Source organism: Panulirus ornatus, chromosome 69, assembly GCF_036320965.1.
Source record: "Panulirus ornatus isolate Po-2019 chromosome 69, ASM3632096v1, whole genome shotgun sequence".
NCBI lineage: Eukaryota > Metazoa > Arthropoda > Malacostraca > Decapoda > Palinuridae > Panulirus > Panulirus ornatus.
In genome coordinates, this window is record NC_092292.1 from 12147420 (window position 1) to 12171495 (window position 24076).

Below are 24076 nucleotides of genomic sequence, written 5' to 3' on the forward strand. Positions count from 1 at the left end.
CCAGGGGTCTAAGCCTTGCAAGCATCTGTCAACAGTTCTATTACGTACTGTGAAACGAGTCCTTCAGCTCCTGTATGGCACTTTAGATGGACGAGGAGTCAAGGTAAGGATCGAAACCTCCTCTTCTTCCATGGGGTCAGGTTCACACTAGAAGGCATCCCAGAGCCAAATGGGGAATCGAGATAAACAACATCATGGCCACTCAAGACACAATGTAGTATAAACAATGATATTTTTCCTTTTTTTCTACTTTGAACGTAATGGTCAACGCCCTATATGGGAGATCATTAAGCTAGACTGTTATCCTTTTTAATAGTTGTATCAATCGAGTGTGTGTGTGTGTGCTGGTCAAGAGGATACGGCAAGGAAAGAGAACTACATACACACTGCATCATCAGTGAAGAGACAGGAGGCGGGGTTGGGGTGAACATCTGGTATTTCGCACTGGCTAAGCTGTCACTGGACTTTTTACCACTGGATATGCTGCTACCAGAACATTCACCACCCGGACGATATATATATATATATATATATATATATATATATATATATATATATATATATATATATATATATATATACACACCTCTGTGTAGTCCTGCGACACGAGTGGCTCGCCCAATTGCCCGGCAAGGGTCGAAGTGTGGCCCAGCTTGTGTTTCATATACGTTTATGCAAGGCAATTTTGAGTTTTAAATCCATGCCAAAGAGAATGATTAGATTTATACATAATCTAGTTGGATTTTGTCATGCTCTAACATACCTTTTTATATTGATATTCTTTTGTACTAGTGCTGCTCTGAGAGATAACTGAGCTAGGATGTACAGATGGTAGAATGTAATGAAACGATTCAAAATATATTCAACATGAGTTTGTTATAAATGTTTCTCTCCAGAACAACCAGCATGGTTGTTGAACAACAGCTCTGAAAGTGTGATCCCTCCTTTTTAAATCGTTGGTGTTCATTGGAGCTTAACACCACTGCATGTCGCTAGGGGTGGTAATCATTAACATAGCCTAATTAATACTTGGGGCGGGACACAATAGCACTGTCTGCTAAGACTATCTGCTACGGAGTCCATGTCTCACTCAAGAGGCTGGGTGTAGTTGCCACTTCAGCTGCTCAGACTACGGGCAATACTGCTATGTAGTCTATGTCCAGCCCATTCATTTCTGGCTACTGCTATGTCCAGCCTATTCATTGTTGTGTGCATGATCTAATACGCTACTTAGGCTACTAGCTAATGTAGTCTTCGTACTAGCCATTAGTTACCGTGTGTAGATAACCCATTAGGCTACAGCTATATAGTCTATGTACAACCCATTAGGTACTGTGTTTGGTCGACCTAATAGGCTACTAAGGCTACCAGTACGTAGTCTACGTACAGCCTATCAGTTACTGTAGGAAGGACCATCTACGCTACAGATTACCACCATGTAGCCTACATAGAACCCAAGATGTTCTTTGTTATTTGGTTGCGTACTTCATTCACAAACTAGATCATGAACATTTGATGTAGATGAAATATGAATAAAGAAAGATTCTTTTTTGATATTCTATTCACAGAGTTGTATATCTCAAATATGAATAAAAGAAGATTTACTTTTGATATTTCATTCAGAGTTGTATATCTCTTTCAGAAACCTGTAGTGATATGAATCATATTGGCAATAACACGTCTCACACAGCAGCAGCAGTAGTAGTAGGGAATACGCTGTGTTTTTTCCCCCCACATTCTTGACAATGGTTTGGGTTACCGTAATTCAAAATTCCAGATTCCATTGTCTCATTCTTTCTTCCCATTTTCTTATGTTTGTTTTATGGGGGACTAATCTTTTTTTTTATGTCTTTTTAGAACTAAAGTCTCTTACAGGTATAGTAACTAAGAGCCATAGATTATCATGTTCATCTCTGGTTTAGTTGTAGACAACCATGCTTGTCTTACACACACACACACACACACACACGCATACACACATTCTGCTTCATTCTGCCTGGCTGGTGCCACACATTAGTCAGCTGAAGGTCCACCACATTGGCTGACCAAAACTCCACATTGGTTAACTGGAGCCTCGCTCTGGCTAACTGGAGCCTCGCTCTGGCTAACTGGAGCTTCGCTCTGGCTAACTGGAGCCTCGCTCTGGCTAACTGGAGCCTCGCTCTGGCTGACTGGAGCCTCACTCTGGCTAACTGGAGCCTCGCTCTGGCTAACTGGAGCTTCACTCTGGCTAACTGGGGCCTCACTCTGGCTGACTGGAGCCTCGCTCTGGCTAACTGGAGCCTCGCTCTGGCTAACTGGAGCTTCACTCTAGCTAACTGGAGCCTCGCTCTGGCTAACTGGAGCTTCACTCTAGCTAACTGGGGCCTCACTCTGGCTGACTGGAGCCTCGCTCTGGCTGACTGGAGCCTCGCTCTGGCTAACTGGAGCCTCGCTCTGGCTAACTGGAGCCTCGCTCTGGCTCCCTGAAGACAGCCCTCGAGGCAGCTTGCGCCCAGTACCTCCATCCAGGCCTAGCTGCCTTCTGCAGCCTCAAATTTCCTGTTTGATATTCAGTTTTATTTATGAGCTGACTGCTGGGTTACTTTTCTCTAAGGTTTCCCCAGTACAATGTATGTTTACAGAGGATTATGTCAAACGGCTTATTCGTAACATTCAATCCCATAGGAACATTTGCATGTGAAATATGTTGGCATTGGGTGAATGAGAGAAGGATTTAAATTGCTTTCATTCGAAAGGGTTGAAAAAGGACGGTTCTACATCGAGTGTATGAAAGTTTGATAATATTCGTACCTTTCGTGAAGGGGGTCTCGTAATTATGCATCACACGAGTGGGAATGAGGGATATCTATCATTAACCCAGTCATGGAACTCCAGTTGTAATGTTACTCTCCTCTCGGTTGCTTTATTCAAAAGAAAAAGGAGTGACTACAGAGTACTATATCCTCTGCCCTGTCGTGAGCAAACACTGCCTTGGTTATGACACATTAAATGGTTTGTCATGAATATCGTTCCGCATCCCGTTTAAACATACCGTACCCAACCGTGTCAGGCCTCCATCTGTCCCTCCTCCCTCGTCCTCTTCCCTCCAATTCACGTCCTCCCTCCCCCCCCTCCCTCCTCCATCCCTTGTTCCCTACACGTTTCTTCCCCATCGCCTCTCCAGCCACATTCTGTCTCCCCATATCTCCTCCCCATGTCGTCCCTCCGACCTATATTCTTCTTTTCCTTCTTCAAAGCATCTTTCACTTCTTGTCCTCCCCTGTCCATGGATTCCTTCCGTCCCCTATCCATTCATCCCTCTCTTCCTCCTACTCAGTCATCCATCCTCATGTCCATCCCATCACCTCTTTTCCTCATGTCCTCCCCCATCGCCTCCCTTCCTCATGTCCCTCCCCATCTGCCCTTTTCCTCACGTCCCTCCTTCACCTACCCTCTACTCATCTCATCCGTATTCCTTTCCCTCTTGCCTAACCACTTTCCCCTCCTTCTTTCTCCCTCGCTCATTCCCCTATTTCTCCTGGCTCACCTCTCCCTCCTCTCTATATCCTCTCCTCAGCGACCACATCCCCTTCTGCCATTCCTCCTCCCAGACTATCGTCCGTAGTCCACTTCCAGTCCTACGTGCCTCCACTTCCTGCCTTCTCCTCTCCACAGCCTCCTATTCTCAGTGTCTTCCTTTTCCTGTCTTCCTGGCCAACCCCTCCATTTTCTATGGTCCCTAATCTTGAAAACCACTTCCTCTTTCCCTCTCTCCCATCCTCTTCCTTTGCTGCTCTTCCTCTTGGAGTCCTTCCTCCGCCCACTGCGCTCCTCATACAGCCTCACTCGTCATCTAACTCCCCTCCTCTTGTAGTCTCTGCCTCACCTTCTTCTATCTACCCTCAGCTCTCAAGACCACTGAATGTGTTGGCTTGAGAACCACCAAAACCGCCATTGCCATCTGTACGATCTGTCCTATCTCTTCCCCCATCTTCTCCCTCCCCCAACTTTAAGTCATTTACCATCATCACGTGAATTTACATTTACTATATTTACAAATGGATCTAATCATGATACAGACATCATCATTATCAAGGGTATATATATATACACATACGACCGCTATCATATAAATACCCGAAATCCATCACGATCGTTTAAGCTGTGACGTGCTTACAGTGGCATGAGCCGAGGGTATACGACGCGATCAGTGAAGTGGTCAGTGAGGCTCAGCAGTGACTGACTGGTGGTCTATAGTTCCCCATGCATTTTACTCTGACAGCTGAAGGATGGATGTGTAGCGGTGTAGCGGTCCTGACCATGACGCATTCACGGGCCGCCCATGGTCGAGTGCATAGGTTCGAATCCTGGTTGCGGCAGTTGGTCCACAGTCAATCCAGCTGTTCATCCACCTTTAGAGGTTGGTTGATAAAATGCGTACCTGACTCAGTCTAGGGTATATATATCTATATATATATATATATATATTTATATATAGCGTTAATGGGATGAGTGCCGTCTCAACTAACATAAAATAAGCCATTTTTAGTGTGTTCTTGACGTTGCCTCGCTACATCGGCAAAGGTACTTTGGTATAAAACAGGTTATTATAATCATCATTATCATCATCATGATCACTTAATCATTTCATTATCATTATTGCAACTACGACCGTAGCTGCCAGCAATACGACCACCACGACCACTTTTAGTCCTTCCGACTGTACCATCTTCATCTGTTGTTGTCCCTGTTTACCACTATGACCAACCTGACCCCACTGCTGCCACCGCCACGGCCTCTGACACCACTGTTGCCACCGCACTTCTCTTAAGGCCTATATCACCATTTGCAGCCGAGCGCCACCACCGCTCTGGCTTTCGCCATCATTGCCTCTCGAATCGCCACCACTATGGCGATCACCAACACTTGTTCCTAGTTCCACCAACAATCTGGTTCTCGCCATCATTGGTGCCAAACCCTCTTCAACACTGGCTTCCAACAGAACTACTCCTGTTGGAACCATTACCAATTGCTAATTACCAATTACTGGTCATCACCCTCACCACTATCAATAAATGTCGCTTTCACCATCACGGATACTGCGACACTACCATCACTATCGCTCTAACCACTAACCAACCACCATCACTATGATACCATCACCACTAGCACCACTATACTACCATCACCAAACCCATCACTGTACTACCACTATCACCATTACGCTACCACTACCACCACTATCACCATTACACTACCACCACTATACTATTACTACCACCATCACAACGACTGAACTACTACCACCATCACCACCATCATTATGCCACCACCATCACTACCACCACTAAACTACCATCACCAAACCCATCACTATACCACCACCATCACCAATCCACTACCACCACTATACTATTGCTACCACCATCACAACGACTGAACTACTACCACCATCACCACCATAACCACCATCACCTACCACCATCACCACCATAACCACCATCACCTACCACCATCACCACCATAACCACCATCACCTACCACCATCACCACCATCACCACCATCACCTACCACCATCACCACCATAACCACCATCACCTACCACCATCACCACCATAACCACCATCACCTACCACCATCACCACCATCACCTACCACCATCACCTACCACCATCACCTACCACCATCACCCACCACCATCACCACCATAACCACCACCATCACCTACCATCACCTACCACCATCACCACCATAACCACCATCACCTACCACCATCACCACCATCACCACCATAACCACCATCACCTACCACCATCACCACCATCACCTACCACCATCACCTACCACCATCACCACCATAACCACCATCACCTACCACCATCACCACCATCACCTACCACCATCACCACCATCACCACCAGCCCTGCTACAGTAGCCCTGGACCCATCTAAGCACAATGACGAGCAAAAAGGGTTCACATCCTCTGCTCTGAATGGTCGAGGGTGTGAATAAAAAAAAAAAAAGCTTCGTAAGGGTTTTATTCGAGCAGGTGGGGTTCCGCGGGGCGAGGCTGGGTTTTTATGTATGCACGGCGACGTCATCAGCATAGCCTACGCAGCCGGAGGAAGAAGGGACGGATGGAGGGAAGGGTAAGTAGTACGCGCGCATTTATCGCATCGGCGTATAAGCGGCAATGCTCATCTCTCCCGCTTCGGGACAAGAGTGTCCCGAACGGTTGGCTCCGAAGCTTCTAAAACAAGCGTGGCGCTTCGAACCCCAACTCCGGCTTCTGCCGAAGAGGAAGCAGGAGTCGATTAAAAAAGGTCTCTGGGATATTATAATGTGGCGTCCAGCCTCGGTACAGAGTAACAGACGACCATCTGGGGGGGTAGCGGCTGCTGCCCGCCCGCTTAACTGGAAGGGTTGAGGCAAAAAAAAATCGATGTGGCTCAGCTAGAGGCGTCTGGACCACGAGTATGGAGATTGTAATAAAAAAAAGTAATGAGGGGCCGGCCAGTCAGACGCTTGTCGGGGTGGGAGGGAGGGAAAGAGGGAGGAGAGGAGGCCAGATGGAGGGAGGGAGGGAGGAGAGGAGGCCAGAGGGAGGGAGGGAGGGAGGAGAGGAGGCCAGAGGGAGGGAGGAGAGGAGGCCAGAGGGAGGGAGGGAGAGAGGAAAGGAGAGGAGGCCAGAGGGAGGGAGGAGAGGAGGCCAGATGGAGGGAGGAAGGGAGGAAAGGAGAGGAGGCCAGATGGAGGAAGGGAGGGAGGAAAGGAGAGGAGGCCAGAAGGAGGGAAGAGAGGAGGCCAGAGGGAGTGAGTGCGAGGGGATGCCAGGGGAGGGAGTGGGGCTGAGGCCAGAGTGAGGGAGTGGGAAAGTGAGGGGAAATATGGGAGGTAGTGGGGATAGAAGGGGGGAGAGAGAGAGAGAGAGAGAGAGGAGAGAGGAAGGGTAGAAGGGCAGAGATGGGGGTAGGGTGGAGAGAGAGAGAGAGAGAGAGAGAGAGAGAGAGAGAGAGAGAGAGAGAGAGAGAGAGAGAGAGAGAGAGAGAGAGAGAGAGAGAGAAGAGAGCGAGAGTCATGGAAAGACGAACCACCAGTTTGACCTGGCTTGGCATCAGGGCAAACATCCAGAGTCTGGCCTGACCAGTTATGATCCAAGACAGGATAGGTAGGTCGACCTGACCACCTCCTCCTCCTCCTTCCGAGTGGGAGCCAACTCTCTCATGGACACTTGGGGTCAAGATGAGTCGTTTGTACTAGTATAGTAGTTAGCATATGTAAGCCCTTTGCTTTGGCTATACCACGTGAAAGTCACCCTTTAGCCACTTGGAGGTGGAGAGGCTACGGGGTCTCTGTACACTCAGAGGGGTCTATGTCATACATTGGGGGTATATTATCATCCTACGTACGAATAGTTAGTATACCCGAGTAGGCGGGTATGATAATGAGTATATTGAAAGCTGGTCTAACAGGCGACGGAAGTAGCCGATGAACCTTAATGGAAACCAGTAAAAAAAGAAAAGGTAAAAAGAGAAAAAAATATCGTATGTAAATGACCCTATCCCCCCTTGTAACTCTTTGACTATATATATATATATATATAAATCTTTCGAAGGCCTATATCCACGAACCGAACATAGATTAAGGCCAAGATAACTATTCAAACTAGCTCTTCGAAGGGCGAAGACAGGGGTAGGAGGACGGGTGGTGGCAGAGCTGTGGAGGGAGAGGGAAGGGTAGATAATAGTGGGTAGGGAAGGGAGGGATGGAAGGGGGGATGTATAATAGGGGGCTCCAAGCGGTCATGTAGAGTATCCGACGCAGAATCAGTTGCTAGATGACAATCTCTAGTGGTGGAGAAACTTGATTTTTTTTTTTTTTTCGGGTGATTGAGTTACGGTGTGAGTGGTGTTCAGGGAGCGACCTCACGAGTGGGCCTCGCTGGCGATCGTCGGAGATAAGATCTGGGTCGTGTGTAGGACGGTGGTGGTGGCCCAGGGTGCCTCCTGCTTTAGAAGTACTTCTGCTGCAGGGTACTCCTGCCCTAAGGTTCCTCCTGTTCCAGGGTCGTTTTGCCTTCGGGATTCCTCTTGCCCCAAGGTTCTTCCACTCCAGCCAGGGTCCTCCTCTGCTCCGAGGTCCTTCTTGCTTCAAGGTCTTCCTGCTTCAGGGTCTCTCTTGGTTCAGGTTGTCTTCTGGTCTAGGGTCCTCCTGCCCCAGGGCTCTCATGTTCCAGGGTCCTCCTGCCCCAGGGTTCTCATGTTCCAGGGTCCTCCTGCCCCAGGGTCTACCTGCCTCAGGTTCCTCCTGCCCCAGGGTTCTCCTGCTCCAGGGCCCTCCTGATCCATAAGAAGCAGGGTATGTTGAGTGCAAAACTCCCTCCTTACAAACACGTCCAGGGTAGAGGCACGTACTTACACAAACATACATATAACCACACATTCCTGTACATATATACATAACTACACACAACATACACTCCACAGACACAGGCACACACATACGTACACGCAAATGCGCACATGTATACATTTACACATACATATATGTATACACATACACACATTAGAATAAGATAGGTATATACTTCAGCCTGGCAGATTTTGCCAAACGTAGAAAATGAATAGCAAAATGAAATCAAAGAAAACTGAAAAGATTACTCGACATTTTCTTTAATGAACTGGAAAATATTGAGACAGACGCTTCACATCATTAAGCATAAAGTTTCCACGGCGTATCATGTAATGCTCTTGCCAGAGAAAGTTTTGAGGAAGAAGAGGAAGAGAATGGAAGGTATGGGAGCGTATATCCGGCCGCCCGGGAGGCTGCAAGCGCTGGTCGCTCCCGCCATCTGTTGACTGCTGCCCAAACTACTGCTGCCACAGACGACCACCACCAAGATGAAGGGGGAAAAAAATAGTTGGAATTGAATTATCCAGACCGGAAAAAAAGGAGGAGCCTGGAAATAAAGAAATACTTGTAATAAATTCATCATTTATTCATATTTTTACATTATCACATTAGTCATTTTGGAGCATCAGACTGTATATTGTGATCAGATTACAAAGAAAAGAATGTTTCCTTAACCTATCGTAGACTACATGGTACAACCTTCCCGTCTGGATGATGGTATAAGTGAGCTCGCCAGCTGTCTGTGTCCTCCTGCATCTCACCGATAACAGTTACCTGTAATATACTGACGGACCTACAACTACAGAGCATCTGGAGGGACAAGTGAGCCTCAGTATTGTGGGGGTAAGTGTGGCGGCTACCAAATGTGTGTGTGTTGTGTGTGTGTGTGTGGAGGTACGTGAGTTTGCAGGAATATGAGTGTGTGTGTGTTTGGTTGGCTGTGGGAGAGGGAAAGAGGCTAGAGGCATGTTTGTGTCTTTGCAAGAGTGTATTTGTCTGCCTATGTCTGTAGAAGACAGCATCGAAAGACTGTGATGAAAAATATCTGATGGGGGTCTGCCCTTGCAGAAGTTTTGAGAATTAAGTCTTCGAAAAGAAGATCGGAATACATTTAGAGTTCATGAAACTGCATCTCCTCATAACACCAGGGAAATTCTAAAAAGACTCAGTATGACTGAGCAGAAACCCACCTCACACGTCATCACAGCTTTGCCCCTCTCATTCAGACTTTAACCTTCCCAGGCGTTGAGTAGATGGGACCATTTATGAACTAAAACACCTAGAATAGCGTCTTTTAAAGCTCTGACCATTTGATATGAAACTGTATGGTTGGCCATATGGGTCTTAGAAATCGGAAGCACCTCCTTCAGCTGTTTTAAGATTCATAAAACCATACACACTTTCACTGCATATATGGTCTGTACGTGTTTATACATATAAGTGTGTTAAGATATACCAGGTCTATACATTGCATGGGTTCTTGCCAATGTGTATATGTGTGCGTCAATTTTAAGATATACTAATGCCTGACACGCCTCTTGTCAGTGATGGCTGGTCTCTGGTGTACCACTACTGCCATACGTGTGTGTGTGAGTGTGTGTTCTCGGGGTCCCATTACTGGCAATAGATCAGCCCCTGTGTTGACTAGGATTGTATAGCCTCCCTCGATGGATGTGTGAGTATTGTGGACTGTGTCCATACATGCGTGCAACTGGTTGGCTATTTGGGGGCTTTGGGCCTATCAGCTACCAGGGTCGTTAAGACCGCTGAGATCAAGATACAACCAACCTCCTTTCAACCATTCCTTCTGATGTTGAAGTTAATGCTAAGATCACGTATACCCTCACTATGGATATGACCCACCCATGCGTGGAACTAATAGCGGCCATTATATATCCTCCAGTTAATGGTGATCTCACGTCTGCATCATATCCAAAAGCATGACACCATCATCACCAATTTCTATGCGAAAGATCTTAGATATTAGCATAACTGTTGCATCACAGAACCCCCTTCTTTTTTTGTCGTGTGGTCACGGCCGAGAGAGTTGGTGGTGGTAAGGCGTCTGCTGTTCCTCTCTGGTGGGAGACAGACGTTGCTCGTGAGTGGCGAGGTGTGAGGACATTGGTCATTGAATGGTAGCGAAGCCATGGCTCACTCACCTGTCTCGCTGGTCACTGAAGAGAAAACCAACATATCTTTCTCTCATAATGGAATCCACGTTGCTCGCCTTGCTGTGTACAGATGGATGTCCGAACGCACGCTGTAAACTGCCAACATATATGGTATAAGACACCTGTCTGGAGATCTTTGTCATTTTTGTTATTATCAGATAGCAACAAGGATGTTTATGTAAGAAAACGTATCCTGAAAATGTTATATAAGAGAAGGGGGTTCTCAAGGAATTTTATTTATTCTTTTAAGAGGGTGTAAAGAAAGAACAGTTGGAGTGTTTAGGTTGGGCTATGATTTAGAAACTGTTGTATTTGAGTCAAGCAGTAGAAAAAAGTTTTTGGACAACCAGGACACACACACACACACACACACACACACACACACACACACACACACACACACACACACACATGGGACCCCAGAAAAGTAAAGCTCTCTCTCCATAAAGTACAGATAGGTATCTATAAACTGTTCATATCATACATAAGGCCAAAACTAGAATATATGCTTCTCAAGTTGGGTTACCGCAACCAGCGAAGCGGAGCTAATAGAGAAGGGCCAGAAGAGGGTAAAACAGTTTTTTTTTATTGTAAAGGCTCCAGTCACGGACAAATTTCTACATCAAGGCCCGGCCCAAATTGCAATATATAGAGAGAATTGTGAAACGGAAAAAGAAAAGACAAGGGAAGTATTTACGAATTTTTGAGAAAGTGAAAAAAAAACTTTTATAGAATGAGCCAGGTCATAGTTATTGGGAACGACACGAGAAGGTAGAGAGTTCCAAAGCTTCGACGTGTCGGGAAAGAAGCAGGTATCAAAATGGCCCACCTTTGAGTTGCCTATGACCACATAATAATCATGTGACGCATCAGCTTGCCGATTATTGCGTGATCTAGCTAGTGGTGTGGGCACACAAGAAGTCAGCTTTCGGGAGCAAAAACCAAAGTGATACCTGTAAAAGAGGGAAAGTGAACCAACATTGCGGCGTAGGGCAGGGGGGTCAAGTTTGGAAGTTAGCCTTGGACAGTTTATAAGGCGGACCGCTTTCGACTCAACTCTGTCAAGTAAGAATGCAGAGCGAAAACCACCCCAAATGTGAGAGCGGTACTCCAAACAAGGAAGAATCACTCCCTTGTCTAAATTGAGCATTTGGTCAGAGGAGAAGTTTCTACATCTATACAGAACACCAAGACTTAGCTATTCCTGTAATGTGGGGTTTGCAAGAAAGAGTGGGTGTTGCAGTGATAACAAATATGTTAAATGAGTCAAGAGGCAGAATTACACAACCGTCAAAGGAGAGACGAGAGTTCATTATTTTCTCTCGGCCACAGTAGCCGTCGATAGAGCAACATCTTCCTCTTACCCTGTCAGCAATGGTGTCCCCCAAGGTTCTATTCTTTCACCTCGTCTCTTTCATCTCTTTCTAAAAGATCTTCCATCGACTTCTAATGCTATTGACACTAACGTTGACGATTCCGCTTTACGTAATTCCAAACACTATCCATCTCCTCCCACTCCAACACTCTCTCTTCATCTGGCACTAAGCAAATTACTTCTATCAAATTCGGACCTCTAGGGCATCACAGAATGGGGAGCAGTAATCTGGTTAAACATAACACTGCAAACCGCATCATCTACCAATATCTCTTCTCAAATGCCATTCGTTTCCTCAAATCTTGTTTAAAACTGCAGTTTGATTCTGCAACAAAATGCTATTGGGCATGTGAGTGTATCCCTCGTTGTGTGGTGGATACCCTATATCATACACATCGCAGAATCTGCTTCTCAAAAGCTAGCTGCTGGTGTTGCATCAACGCCGTGATTGGATTTCTTGTGAAGAGCAACTCCATATTTGCAGGGTCTTAACAAGAGCACTACTCGCCTACCTGGGGTGGCTTTTCCTCCGCCTCTCATTTAGTCAGAGTGGAATCAAGAGCCTCATCCATTTTCCTCTCCTACTATCACTTTTTTTTCAATCAATTCCAATTCGTCATGATGAAGTTGTTCTTCCTCTCTCTTTTCTACAGGTATTATTCTGGCTGTTGCTCTTGTGAGCTCTCTGCGTTAGTCTGAATTCCTAAGATCAGTCTGACTGCTTCCCATCGTTTCTTTGTGAAGACCAACCACACGAGCATTGACCATCATGATACCCTCTTCTCTCCTCGAGCAACGAACCTCCAGAATGCTCCTCTGTCTTTTGCCTTTCACCCATTTTTTTTTTCACATCCTTTCCGCTTCTGAGCCGGATCACCAAACACTCGCGGAACTCAAATCAAGATCCCAGATACGTTCTTCTTCGTGTTTACATCTCTTAACATTTCGTACTTTCATCAGGGATGGCTATGGTTGGGGTATATGCCTTTGCCCATGTACTAACGCCTCACAGGGTATTAGGAAGTAGAGCCAAGAGGTTCATGAGTCTCAAGTGACACCGAAGAGTGATGTGGAAGAACGCAGAGCTGTGGCCCAAAGCAAAAGGCTGTTGTTATGAATTTAACAGATCATCTGGCTGCTCCCTGCTGAGTATGTGGGGTTTGAGGTATGACGACTATTGTTTTTAAGGTCAAAGGAGGATTGTGGTCATGGTACAGTGAGAGCAGTGTGACTGTTAAGGAGTGTCTGGTTGTGGTGAATTTTCGACGTGGTTGTAGTATGGAATAGATTTGCATGATGCCTCTTGAAGCGGGTTGTGAAAATGGTGTAGAGCTGGTGTTGGTGGTAGGTAGAGGAGCAGTGGTGGTGGGTCAGGAACCTGTGGTGGTGGGTCAAGGACTGGTGATGGTTGGTCGAGGACTGGTGGTGGTTGGTCGAGGACCAGAGGTGGTGGGCCAAGAACCTGTGGTAGTGGGTCGAGGGCCGGTGGTGGTGGGTCAAGAGCTGGTGATGGTGGGTCGAGGACTGGTGGTGGTTGGTCGAGGACTGGTGATGGTGGGTCGAGGACTGGTGATGGTTGGTCGAGGCCTGGTGGTGGTTGGTCAAGGGCCAGTGGTGGAGGGTCAAGGACCAGTTTTCAATCAAAGACCAGTGGTCTATTACGGACCCCTATTACTGGTCTTTAGATGAGGAGGCTTTGAATAGATCCTTATACCAATGATAATCTTAAGCATAAACTTCCCCAGGTTACTGACCACGAAGACATTCCCAGTCCTCAAGCCCAAGACGGAGACACCAGAACTTAACATCAAACACCTTACATCTTGCTTGGATGTGTTTTACTGAGAACTCAGCCGGAGTTCGCCTCGTTCGGTCGTGCCCTTCCAGCTTAGCACCAAGCAATAACTATAAACATGTAAACAATGGCTTTAGGAAGTCGTTGGGTGTATAGTACATTGGGTTTACATACAAGTGTACCTGGAGGAGACATGAGGATCTACATGTATAGTGGGTCTGTGAGAGGGGGGGGCCGTCAGCACTCAGGTTCATTTCCTGATGACCTGTGCACAAGCAGGTCCCACGTAGAGTGATTTAGGGACCACCTTTTGCCACGTACGAATAAGACCGCTCGTGGCAACATCATATTTTTTTTTCTCACCGCCCACGTACAACACATGATCGAGGAGCGTCCGTGTTATTATAACATCTTTACCTCCCACGTACAGCACCTGAGGTGGGCCCGTCTATGTCCTCATATCATCTTTACCTCCCACGTACAGCCCCTGGGATAGGTTCGTCCATGTCATCATAGAATACTTTGCCAACCACGTACAGCAGCTGGAGTGAGTCTGTCCGTGTCATCATAACATCTTTGACTCCCACGTACATCACCAGGGGTTGGATCCTCCCTATGCCAACACCACATCTTTACCTCCCACGTACAGTACCTGGCCTGGGACCCACTGTGGCACCATCCCGTCCTCTTTACCTCCAACCTACCACTTGGATAGGTTCGTGCAGATTGGAGAGGGGGTTGGTGTATAAGGCATGGAGGAGGGCCTTTCCTTCCCCCACCCGAAGTCGCTCTGGGGAGCAAGCCAGCCATTCCTGGCGTCCCGCAGCAGGCAATAACCGCGTAATTACGGTAATCACAGGTACAGGATGGAGGTGCGTGGAGAAGGGGGATATTGACATTACCGCTGGCCTCCAGGTTCCCTCCTTCCCTCCCTCTCCCTCGCCCTCTCCTCTCTTCTAACCCCCCTTCCTCCCCTTGTGTTAGTTTTATGACGTGCACCAAATTGTTGAGGTGGAGGGGGGGAAGAACTCTTGTGTCTCGTGATTGGTGGAGGAAGGCCCGGCATAAGAGGGGGGGGTCTCATTGGTCCGTTCGTTTGCTTTCGCAGGTGAGTCAAATGGGGGTCTGATTAGTTGGTCTATTTCTACAGGTTAGGATTCAGAGTGTATTGGATTTTTTTTTTTTTCGTAGGAGGGTTGGAGTTTATTCTTACGATGTGACGATTGTTTAAGCTTGTGGATAATTGATTAGAAGGCCATTACCAGAGCAAAGACCATTACCCAAGGAATATTACCCAAGTAAAGACCATTACCCAAGTAAAGACCATTACTCAAGTAAAGACCATGACCCAAGTAGAGACCATTACCCATGTAAAGACCATTACCCAAGTAGAGACCATTACCCAAGTAAAGACCATGACCCAAGTAGAGACCATTACCCAAGTAAAGACCATTACCCAAGTAGAGACCATCACCCAAGTAAAGACCATTACCCAAGTAGAGACCATCACCCAAGTAGAGACCATCACCCAAGTAGAGACCATCACCCAAGTAGAGACCATTACCCAAGTAAAGACCATTACCCAAGTAGAGACCATTACCCAAGTAAAGACCACGAGTATTTGATGACTGATACAGTAACTTCACGGACCTTAAGGTTCGTGATAGTGTCATACCGTATCATGATTACTTTTAGGACCACAATCCCTTGGGAAACGATGCTTTTTGACGACTGTAAGGTAATTATAATTATCTCTTACACATCTACGGTGCTTAGGGTCACGAGTCTGACGACTGTAAGGTAATTATGATTATCTTTCACAAGTCTATGGTGCTCAGAGCCACTGGTCTTGACCGCCATATGAGAAAAACAACACGAAGACCTTGGCTCTCCCCTCACACCACACACACATCCACCACTCCCTCACCCCCACCATCTACACTCCCCTGTTGACTCCATTCTCCCCTTTGTCGGGTGTGGCGTCGCCCTTTATTGCTTCACCGACACCCGGTTGACTCTCGAATCTAAATGGATTTGCTGATCGCGAGAGAGGGATCCCAAGGAGGATTGGAGCCTGCTAGATATTGCACGCCACACAACGCCACCACCACCGCCACCACTACCTCGATGTCTTCATCCCAGGAGGGCGGGCGTGAGAGGCGTAGAGGGACGCAGAAACCACACTCTAAAAATGGCTGATGATTGTTTTAGAAAGTGGACTAAGAATCGTACCTTTCGTTTTCAGCGTTGATGATAATTTCTCTGCTCACACCGTTTCTCCATCTGGTGTGTGTGTGTGTGTGTGTGTGTGTGTGTATGTGTGTGTGTGTGTGTGTGTTTGTGTGTGTGTGCATGCTTGTGTTTGTGGCCGTGTTGTGGTGGAAGACCACAGTGTTGTGATATGAGGTGAGGAGGTGAAGATGGATTGAGGTCCGGTTAACCAAAGGGAAAGAGGGAGAGTGTGAATGCTAAAGGGAGGGGAGTGTTATGAGGGTGGGGTGGGGAGGGGGTGTTATGAGGGAGGAAATGAGGACATGTTGTGCTGAGGTAAGGAAGTGCTGCAAATAAAATGAGTGTTGTGAAGGTATACTAAGGTCTAGTGTATGATATGGGGACTTGTGGTGAAATGGGGGGGGGGGGGTCCAGTGACGAATGGGGGAATATTGTGAGTGAAATAGGTTCTGATGAAATTGGTGAACTTTGTGAACTGAATAGGGTGTTTTAATGGGGCATGACGTGTATGAAATGGTTAGGTTGTGATGTAATAGGAATAACTCGTGATGACGTGAGTTTATTGTAATGATATGGAAATGTTATGAAATAGGAGGGCAACGATATGATAAGATGGGTGTTGTGGTGAACAAGGAGGTCATGAAGAAAGTGAGTAGGGGTGGGTGTCTAGTAATAAAATGCGACGGTTGTGAAGGAAATGCATGTTGTGAAGATCAATGAGTGTCACGACTGGTGGAAGTGTATGAACGATATGGGGTGGCGGGGGCGTTGTTGTTTGGGATGAGGTAAGAGAGAGAGTTGTAGCTGGAATAGAGAGAGAAGAGAGAGAGAGAGAGCGAGAGAGAGAGAGAGAGAGAGAGAGGAGAGAGAGAGGAGAGAGAGAGAGAGAGAGAGAGAGAAGAGAGCGAGAGTCATGGAAAGACGAACCACCAGTTTGACCTGGCTTGGCATCAGGGCAAACACCAGAGTCTGGCTGACCAGTTATGATCCAAGACAGGATAGGTAGGTCGACCTGACCACCTCCTCCTCCTCCTTCCGAGTGGGAGCCAACTCTCTCATGGACACTTGGGGTCAAGATGAGTCGTTGTACTAGTATAGTAGTTAGCATATGTAAGCCCTTTGCTTTGGCTATACCACGTGAAAGTCACCCTTTAGCCACTTGGAGGTGGAGAGGCTATGGGGTCTCTGTACACTCAGAGGGGTCTATGTCATACATTGAGGGTATATTATCATCCTACGTACGAATAGTTAGTATACTCGAGTAGGCGGGTATGATAATGAGTATATTGAAAGCTGGTCTAACAGGCGACGGAAGTAGCCGATGAACCTTAATGGAAACCAGTAAAAAAAGAAAAGGTAAAAAGAGAAAAAAATATCGTATGTAAATGACCCTATCCCCCCTTGTAACTCTTTGACTATATATATATATAAGTCTTTCGAAGGCCTATATCCACGAACCGAACATAGATTAAGGCCAAGATAACTATTCAAACTAGCTCTTCGAAGGGCGAAGACAGGGGTAGGAGGACGGGTGGTGGCAGAGCTGTGGAGGGAGAGGGAAGGGTAGATAATAGTGGGTAGGGGAGGGAGGGATGGAAGGGGGGATGTATAATAGGGGGCTCCAAGCGGTCATGTAGAGTATCCGACACAGAATCAGTTGCTAGATGACAATCTCTAGTGGTGGAGAAACTTGATTTTTTTTTTTTTTTCGGGTGATTGAGTTACGGTGTGAGTGGTGTTCAGGGAGCGACCTCACAAGTGGGCCTCGCTGGCGATCGTCGGAGATAAGATCTGGGTCGTGTGTAGGACGGTGGTGGTTGGTCGAGGACTGGTGGTGGTTGGTCGAGGACTGGTGATGGTTGGTCGAGGACTGGTGGTGGTTGGTCGAGGACTGGTGATGGTTGGTCGAGGACTGGTGATGGTTGGTCGAGGACTGGTGGTGGTTGGTCGAGGACTGGTGATGGTGGGTCGAGGACTGGTGATGGTTGGTCGAGGACTGGTGATGGTTGGTCGAGGACTGGTGGTGGTTGGTCGAGGACTGGTGATGGTTGGTCGAGGACTGGTGATGGTTGGTCGAGGACTGGTGGTGGTTGGTCGAGGACTGGTGATGGTGGGTCGAGGACTGGTGATGGTTGGTCGAGGACTGGTGGTGGTTGGTCGAGGACTGGTGATGGTGGGTCGAGGACTGGTGGTGGTTGGTCGAGGACTGGTGGTGGTTGGTCGAGGACTGGTGATGGTTGGTCGAGGACTGGTGGTGGTTGGTCGAGGACTGGTGATGGTGGGTCGAGGACTGGTGATGGTTGGTCGAGGACTGGTGATGGTGGGTCGAGGACTGGTGATGGTTGGTCGAGGACTGGTGATGGTTGGTCGAGGACTGGTGATGGTTGGTCGAGGACTGGTGATGGTTGGTCGAGGACTGGTGATGGTGGGTCGAGGACTGGTGATGGTTGGTCGAGGACTGGTGATGGTTGGTCGAGGACTGGTGATGGTTGGTCGAGGACTGGTGATGGTTGGTCGAGGACTGGTGATGGTTGGTCGAGGACTGGTGATGGTTGGTCGAGGACTGGTGATGGTTGGTCGAGGACTGGTGATGGTGGGTCGAGGACTGGTGATGGTTGGTCGAGGACTGGTGATGGTTGGTCGAGGACTGGTGATGGTTGGTCGAGGACTGGTGATGGTGGGTCGAGGACTGGTGATGGTGGGTCGAGGACTGGTGATGGTGGGTCGAGGACTGGTGATGGTGGGTCGAGGACTGGTGATGGTTGGTCGAGGACTGGTGATGGTGGGTCGAGGACTGGTGATGGTGGGTCGAGGACTGGTGATGGTTGGTCGAGGACTGGTGATGGTTGGTCGAGGACTGGTGATGGTGGGTCGAGGACTGGTGATGGTTGGTCGAGGACTGGTGATGGTTGGTCGAGGACTGGTGATGGTTGGTCGAGGACTGGTGATGGTGGGTCGAGGACTGGTGATGGTTGGTCGAGGACTGGTGATGGTTGGTCGAGGACTGGTGATGGTTGGTCGAGGACTGGTGGTGGTTGGTCGAGGACTGGTGATGGTTGGTCGAGGACTGGTGATGGTTGGTCGAGGACTGGTGATGGTTGGTCGAGGACTGGTGATGGTGGGTCGAGGACTGGTGGTGGTTGGTCGAGGACTGGTGATGGTGGGTCGAGGACTGGTGATGGTTGGTCGAGGACTGGTGATGGTTGGTCGAGGACTGGTGATGGTTGGTCGAGGACTGGTGATGGTGGGTCGAGGACTGGTGATGGTGGGTCGAGGACTGGTGATGGTGGGTCGAGGACTGGTGATGGTTGGTCGAGGACTGGTGATGGTTGGTCGAGGACTGGTGATGGTGGGTCGAGGACTGGTGATGGTTGGTCGAGGACTGGTGATGGTTGGTCGAGGACTGGTGATGGTTGGTCGAGGACTGGTGATGGTTGGTCGAGGACTGGTGATGGTTGGTCGAGGACTGGTGATGGTTGGTCGAGGACTGGTGATGGTTGGTCGAGGACTGGTGGTGGTTGGTCGAGGACTGGTGATGGTTGGTCGAGGACTGGTGATGGTTGGTCGAGGACTGGTGATGGTTGGTCGAGGACTGGTGGTGGTTGGTCGAGGACTGGTGATGGTTGGTCGAGGACTGGTGGTGGTTGGTCGAGGACTGGTGATGGTTGGTCGAGGACTGGTGATGGTTGGTCGAGGACTGGTGATGGTTGGTCGAGGACTGGTGATGGTTGGTCGAGGACTGGTGATGGTTGGTCGAGGACTGGTGGTGGTTGGTCGAGGACTGGTGATGGTGGGTCGAGGACTGGTGATGGTTGGTCGAGGACTGGTGATGGTTGGTCGAGGACTGGTGATGGTTGGTCGAGGACTGGTGATGGTTGGTCGAGGACTGGTGATGGTGGGTCGAGGACTGGTGATGGTTGGTCGAGGACTGGTGGTGGTTGGTCGAGGACTGGTGATGGTGGGTCGAGGACTGGTGGTGGTTGGTCGAGGACTGGTGATGGTTGGTCGAGGACTGGTGATGGTTGGTCGAGGACTGGTGGTGGTTGGTCGAGGACTGGTGATGGTTGGTCGAGGACTGGTGATGGTGGGTCGAGGACTGGTGATGGTGGGTCGAGGACTGGTGATGGTTGGTCGAGGACTGGTGATGGTTGGTCGAGGACTGGTGATGGTTGGTCGAGGACTGGTGATGGTTGGTCGAGGACTGGTGATGGTTGGTCGAGGACTGGTGATGGTGGGTCGAGGACTGGTGATGGTTGGTCGAGGACTGGTGGTGGTTGGTCGAGGACTGGTGGTGGTTGGTCGAGGACTGGTGATGGTGGGTCGAGGACTGGTGGTGGTTGGTCGAGGACTGGTGATGGTGGGTCGAGGACTGGTGATGGTTGGTCGAGGACTGGTGATGGTTGGTCGAGGACTGGTGATGGTTGGTCGAGGACTGGTGATGGTTGGTCGAGGACTGGTGATGGTGGGTCGAGGACTGGTGGTGGTTGGTCGAGGACTGGTGATGGTTGGTCGAGGACTGGTGGTGGTTGGTCGAGGACTGGTGATGGTGGGTCGAGGACTGGTGATGGTGGGTCGAGGACTGGTGGTGGTTGGTCGAGGACTGGTGATGGTTGGTCGAGGACTGGTGATGGTTGGTCGAGGACTGGTGATGGTTGGTCGAGGACTGGTGGTGGTTGGTCGAGGACTGGTGATGGTTGGTCGAGGACTGGTGATGGTTGGTCGAGGACTGGTGATGGTTGGTCGAGGACTGGTGATGGTTGGTCGAGGACTGGTGATGGTTGGTCGAGGACTGGTGATGGTTGGTCGAGGACTGGTGATGGTGGGTCGAGGACTGGTGATGGTTGGTCGAGGACTGGTGATGGTGGGTCGAGGACTGGTGATGGTTGGTCGAGGACTGGTGATGGTGGGTCGAGGACTGGTGATGGTTGGTCGAGGACTGGTGATGGTTGGTCGAGGACTGGTGGTGGTTGGTCGAGGACTGGTGATGGTGGGTCGAGGACTGGTGATGGTTGGTCGAGGACTGGTGATGGTGGGTCGAGGACTGGTGATGGTGGGTCGAGGACTGGTGATGGTGGGTCGAGGACTGGTGATGGTTGGTCGAGGACTGGTGATGGTTGGTCGAGGACTGGTGATGGTTGGTCGAGGACTGGTGATGGTTGGTCGAGGACTGGTGATGGTTGGTCGAGGACTGGTGATGGTGGGTCGAGGACTGGTGATGGTTGGTCGAGGACTGGTGATGGTTGGTCGAGGACTGGTGATGGTTGGTCGAGGACTGGTGATGGTTGGTCGAGGACTGGTGGTGGTTGGTCGAGGACTGGTGATGGTTGGTCGAGGACTGGTGGTGGTTGGTCGAGGACTGGTGATGGTTGGTCGAGGACTGGTGATGGTTGGTCGAGGACTGGTGGTGGTTGGTCGAGGACTGGTGATGGTGGGTCGAGGACTGGTGATGGTGGGTCGAGGACTGGTGGTGGTTGGTCGAGGACTGGTGGTGGTTGGTCGAGGACTGGTGATGGTTGGTCGAGGACTGGTGATGGTGGGTCGAGGACTGGTGATGGTTGGTCGAGGACTGGTGATGGTTGGTCGAGGACTGGTGATGGTTGGTCGAGGACTGGTGATGGTTGGTCGAGGACTGGTGATGGTTGGTCGAGGACTGGTGATGGTGGGTCGAGGACTGGTGATGGTGGGTCGAGGACTGGTGATGGTGGGTCGAGGACTGGTGATGGTTGGTCGAGGACTGGTGATGGTTGGTCGAGGACTGGTGGTGGTTGGTCGAGGACTGGTGGTGGTTGGTCGAGGACTGGTGATGGTGGGTCGAGGACTGGTGATGGTGGGTCGAGGACTGGTGATGGTTGGTCGAGGACTGGTGGTGGTTGGTCGAGGACTGGTGATGGTTGGTCGAGGACTGGTGATGGTGGGTCGAGGACTGGTGATGGTTGGTCGAGGACTGGTGATGGTTGGTCGAGGACTGGTGATGGTTGGTCGAGGACTGGTGATGGTTGGTCGAGGACTGGTGGTGGTTGGTCGAGGACTGGTGGTGGTTGGTCGAGGACTGGTGATGGTTGGTCGAGGACTGGTGATGGTTGGTCGAGGACTGGTGGTGGTTGGTCGAGGACTGGTGATGGTTGGTCGAGGACTGGTGATGGTTGGTCGAGGACTGGTGATGGTTGGTCGAGGACTGGTGGTGGTTGGTCGAGGACTGGTGATGGTTGGTCGAGGACTGGTGATGGTTGGTCGAGGACTGGTGATGGTGGGTCGAGGACTGGTGGTGGTTGGTCGAGGACTGGTGATGGTTGGTCGAGGACTGGTGATGGTTGGTCGAGGACTGGTGATGGTTGGTCGAGGACTGGTGATGGTTGGTCGAGGACTGGTGATGGTTGGTCGAGGACTGGTGATGGTGGGTCGAGGACTGGTGATGGTGGGTCGAGGACTGGTGATGGTGGGTCGAGGACTGGTGATGGTGGGTCGAGGACTGGTGATGGTGGGTCGAGGACTGGTGATGGTGGGTCGAGGACTGGTGATGGTGGGTCGAGGACTGGTGATGGTTGGTCGAGGACTGGTGATGGTTGGTCGAGGACTGGTGATGGTGGGTCGAGGACTGGTGATGGTTGGTCGAGGACTGGTGATGGTTGGTCGAGGACTGGTGATGGTGGGTCGAGGACTGGTGATGGTTGGTCGAGGACTGGTGATGGTTGGTCGAGGACTGGTGGTGGTTGGTCGAGGACTGGTGATGGTTGGTCGAGGACTGGTGGTGGTTGGTCGAGGACTGGTGATGGTTGGTCGAGGACTGGTGATGGTGGGTCGAGGACTGGTGATGGTGGGTCGAGGACTGGTGGTGGTTGGTCGAGGACTGGTGGTGGTTGGTCGAGGACTGGTGATGGTGGGTCGAGGACTGGTGGTGGTTGGTCGAGGACTGGTGATGGTTGGTCGAGGACTGGTGGTGGTTGGTCGAGGACTGGTGATGGTGGGTCGAGGACTGGTGGTGGTTGGTCGAGGACTGGTGGTGGTTGGTCGAGGACTGGTGATGGTGGGTCGAGGACTGGTGGTGGTTGGTCGAGGACTGGTGATGGTGGGTCGAGGACTGGTGGTGGTTGGTCGAGGACTGGTGGTGGTTGGTCGAGGGCTTAGTGGGTGGAGGGTCAAGGACCAGTGTTCAATCAAAGACCAGTGGTCTATTACGGACCCCTATTACTGGTCTTTAGATGAGGAGGCTTTGAATAGATCCTTTTACCAATGATAATCTTAAGCATAAACTTCCCCAGGTTACTGACCACGAAGACATTCCCAGTCCTCAAGCCCAAGACGGAGACACCAGAACTTAACATCAAACACCTTACATCTTGCTTGGATGTGTTTTACTGAGAACTCAGCCGGAGTTCGCCTCGTTCGGTCGTGCCCTTCCAGCTTAGCACCAAGCAATAACTATAAACATGTAAACAATGGCTTTAGGAAGTCGTTGGGTGTATAGTACATTGGGTTTACATACAAGTGTACCTGGAGGAGACATGAGGATCTACATGTATAGTGGGTCTGTGAGAGGGGGGGCCGTCAGCACTCAGGTTCATTTCCTGATGACCTGTGCACAAGCAGGTCCCACGTAGAGTGATTTAGGGACCACCTTTTGCCACGTACGAATAAGACCGCTCGTGGCAACATCATATTTTTTTTTCTCACCGCCCACGTACAACACATGATCGAGGAGCGTCCGTGTTATTATAACATCTTTACCTCCCACGTACAGCACCTGAGGTGGGCCCGTCTATGTCCTCATATCATCTTTACCTCCCACGTACAGCCCCTGGGATAGGTTCATCCATGTCATCATAGAATACTTTGCCAACCACGTACAGCAGCTGGAGTGAGTCTGTCCGTGTCATCATAACATCTTTGACTCCCACGTACATCACCAGGGGTTGGATCCTCCCTATGCCAACACCACATCTTTACCTCCCACGTACTGTACCTGGCCTGGGACCCACTGTGGCACCATCCCGTCCTCTTTACCTCCAACCTACCACTTGGATAGGTTCGTGCAGATTGGAGAGGGGGTTGGTGTATAGGGCATGGAGGAGGGCCTTTCCTTCCCCCACCCGAAGTCGCTCTGGGGA

General features: G+C 49.8%; 1 protein-coding gene across 6 annotated transcripts in view; it reads right to left on the bottom strand.

Annotated features, from left to right (window-relative positions):
- The window catches only part of LOC139747673 (uncharacterized), a 330027-nt gene that overhangs the window by 196488 nt on the left and 109463 nt on the right, over positions 1-24076 (bottom strand). The window contains exons 4-5 of one of the 6 annotated variants that reach the window (XR_011712437.1): positions 10558-10665; positions 7072-8856 (exon numbers count right to left, since the gene is read on the bottom strand). The gene's annotated coding sequence lies outside the window, so the exon portion shown is untranslated. The other 5 variants (XR_011712438.1, XR_011712436.1, XR_011712440.1 and 2 more) reach the window with 5 other exon arrangements.